Source organism: Octopus bimaculoides, chromosome 2, assembly GCF_001194135.2.
Source record: "Octopus bimaculoides isolate UCB-OBI-ISO-001 chromosome 2, ASM119413v2, whole genome shotgun sequence".
NCBI classification, from domain to species: domain Eukaryota; kingdom Metazoa; phylum Mollusca; class Cephalopoda; order Octopoda; family Octopodidae; genus Octopus; species Octopus bimaculoides.
The window spans coordinates 101835701-101839922 of NC_068982.1; positions in this window are offsets into that span (position 1 = coordinate 101835701).

Sequence of the window (4222 nt, forward strand, 5' to 3'; positions counted from 1 at the left end):
ACATACATACAAACATACATACATGCATACAAACATACATACATACATACACAGGACAGGAAAGACCAGTACGTACCTGGTATGAATTTCAGCTCATGAATCCTATAATAATAGAATTGTAAAGCAAATTACTCTACATGGTACTTGGTAATTAATATTGATCTACCTAGTTACTAGACTTAAACTTGCATAATAGCATCATGTTGCATGTGTGAGTGTGTGTGTGTGTGTGTGTGTGTGTGTGTGTGTGTGTGTGTGTGTACTTGCGTTTATATAGGAGAGTACGTGTATACATAGTTAAGACACAATTACCATTGATAGAAATTCGTATGGTACACTTGTTATTTTAAGGATATCAGATTTATGTAGTGCTTAATGTATCATCCCTCTTAATGTTATCAATATTTTCGTTCTCAGATAAAATATACTTGTTAATATTTTCGGATAAATATCTTAGTTATCATCATCATCATCATCATCATCATCATCATATTATTATTATTATTATTATTATTATTATTATTATTATTATTATTTTATTATTATTATTATTTTATTATTATTATTATTAGCAACATCATCATCATCATCACCATCATTATTATTATCATCATTTTTTAATATTATCACCATTATTGCCCTCATCATATCATTCACAGGTTACACGGAAAATGTTGATCTAATTTTCATGAACGTCGAGAATGAGACTTGCAATTAGAATTGTATTTATCAAATTTTCTGTCCAATTCACTGACATACATGATTGATGTCTATAGAATGTTTAAAGTAAACGAATTACAGACATTCTTATATTCTAATTAATGTAATTGCACCCGAAAATAACATCTTCAGTGTCAACACTTTCTGCAAACATTAACCACATTCCCCCATCCACACAATTTCAGTGATAATTATATCGCCGCGCGAGTTAAACGCACGTAGTACGACGTTGGTTACGAGTAAATGTAAACAGGAAAATTCTTTGGCGGAAAAATGGTTATCACTTGCAAAGCGTCGAAAAAAAAAAAACAGTCAAAATTTCTTTTTGAATTATCGCAGGCATCGTGTTTTCGTGGTGGTAACCGGTTTTGTTATGTTGGTTGGTAATTGTTGAAGCGATTGATATGAATGTGGTGGGTTGCTAGATTCGTTTGTAAAGATAGCATCTAAATAGTAATTACCCAAAGTCACCGGAAATTATTGATTTTGTTTTTGTTTCCACTTCTTTTGTTTTATTTATGTAAAGCGAAGCTAAAAGGTAAACCAAATGTAGACATACATGTCCATATCACGTACTCACACAAATATCTGTCTCCCCCAACACTATAAAGTCATCTTATTATTATCCTTCTGCGTTGTTCTTTACTATACATGCATACATGCCAGCAACACACACACAAACACACACACACAAACATACACATGCGCACAAACGCCCCCCCCCACACACACACACATATATATACACATACTTATATATGTTCATATGTATTTGCTGAAACACCATCCGCCGCCGGACGGTTTTCTCTCGTCCTTAGATAATATCTACGCGTTATACCGCAATTCATTCAACGGGCTCAAGACGTTATTGATAAGGATCTCGGAGAAACAACGAGAAACAACGCCAAAGAACTTCAAGTGTCAAAGTTGACTAGCAAGACCGTGGTGCACAAGGATATTTGATACGAGACGTGTGTGCTGAAGGGAGGTCAGTTCATGTCTGCAAAAATACAGGAAAACCGATTGATCCGTGCCAAACGTTTGTTAACAAGTTTAAAATTTCTCAAGAACAGTGTATCCTGTGGTCCTTCTCTTGGACCAGAACCGAAAGTCTGACAAGACAAATGATAGATGTTTATGTGCAGACCCTCCTGATGTCCCCACAGTGATGTGTACTGTGCTACCTCTCATCTTTCTACAAGGCCTTAGAATTAATGCTGCTAGATACTTTAAGACGCTGGTGACAGCTGCTAAACCCTCGATGGATGAACGTACATAATGCAAGTATAAGCATGTTTCATAATCAGGGTAAATAATTAGCTATAAAATATTAATAAATTAAAAGATATATCCGTTTAAAATTTTTTTGACGTTGGATTACGTATACATCTAGCAGTATATACACATACCAAACAATCTCTAATATGCATATATACTCTAAACATACAGGCGCAGGTACATGGCTACATACATATACATACATACGTAGGCAAGACAGAAATATATACAAATGTATATATATGTATGCACGCACACACATGCACGCACACAAAATCTCCTGGCGTAATGCTTATACAAGTTAGTTGTTACAGGTGAAAGAAAGAAAAGGAAAAACATCAGATAATGATAATAAGTAGCGGGTAGAAAGAAAACAATGGAAAAGAAACAGAAACAGAAACCGAAAATTATAAAGAGAAATGGAAAAAATACATAGGGATAGAGAGTGTGAATTGATGGCGTTCGAAAAGTATATAACGAAGGTTAGATACTTCGCTCAGCTTGAGAAACGAACACATATAAAAACGCAAACATAAAATTACATGCATATCTACATAATTACAAACGTACATACAAATACACACACATATAGATACACATACAACTATACAAAAAATATGTAGGTAAATACATGCCCACATATATAAAAGTATATACACATATACATACACACGCACATATATATGTATATAAATATTTACATATACGCACACATATATATATACGCACACACACACATAAATATATAGAGACATATCTTCAAATCAAGATAAAAATGTATACATCATAACGTATATACGCAAACAACTTTAAAAAAGACTGTCTGGTGAACGTAAAATTAAAATGTTAAAATAAGGAAATTGTACATTAATTTGATATAACATAATTAAATGCGTGAGTAAACAATAAAAATACACCTCGGCGAAGCTTGAGCTTAGATATGTAAAACAGTCGAAGGCTTTATTAAAAGTGAAGTCGAAATATGCACTAGCGCTGTAACGCAAAATAATTATAACGTGTAAAGTCAAATTCAAATGCAACGGTCAAAGTTTTCCGAAAGTCAAAACATTTTACCCATACAATATTTTTCGGTTGACATTTTAAACCCCGTGGCGTGCCTGCAGGAATTTAATAGCTAGTGTCTTTGGTTCAAATAATGTTTATCCTGGAACAGGATGAAGAACTCTTCTGAGAGGCAAAGATTACCTTTCATAGGTCTTTTATAAGCTCGATGTCTGTATGATGATGCTTTTTCTAGAATTTCCCAGGTTACATTGAAAAGACGGGTGTCATTCTTTTTTCAGTTCCCTGACATGCTTTGCAAGACTAGTTGCTGTCCTATTCTCAAGGTATCGGAAAGAATTTGGGTGGGAATAGAATCGAGTCTTGAATGCATTTTCCGAAGCCCCAGTGTATGTTTTATATTCTTGTGAGCCCTACTTGAACTTTGACTCTATAAACCATTCCTTTTTCAAGACATTTACCTTCCAACAGACAGCAAATCTTATCTTTGAAGTTGCAGTTCCTCAGATTAGATTTGGCACTGTAGTTGTTTGTAATAATTTTCGTGTTATGCTGGTTAATAAAAGAGTCGAAGTTTTTGCAAGAATAGCTCACCTTCAGTGTTCTCCTGTTGAATATTCTATAGAACTTATGGCTAGACTGAAAATATTTAGAAAATAATTTTAAGAATTCCCTACCTATATTAGTTTTTACGGCAACATTAAATGCAGAGTTGAACCAAAAAACTTTCCTATTATTGTTAGCATAATAGGAAAGTTTGGTCAAAGAAACTCTCTTTGGAATTTAAGATGTTCCGAAATGTTTAATTCGTTCATTAATTCACTTGAGGAAAACGTCTCTGCTTCTGTTAAAATGTCTTATTGGTGAGTTTGGTTTCTTTCTTTCCCTGATGAGAAGATTGCATTGTTTTACACCATTTTATTCTTTTTGAAATAATACCAATGTTGTCTTGGAAACATATGTCGGAAGTAAAAGAATTTGAATAACACCTGGGTTTAACTTCATTTATTTATTTATATATATTATACAAAATATTTCACATCAACCCGGAGATTCCACCTTTACAAACAGGGTATTACGTCCTTATTACTTGTGTGATTTTTTTGCTGCCCTGATAACTCTTTATATAATTTTTCCGTATTAATTGTAAACAAGATAAAAATACACACATGCATTTGTATATATATATTTATATATATAT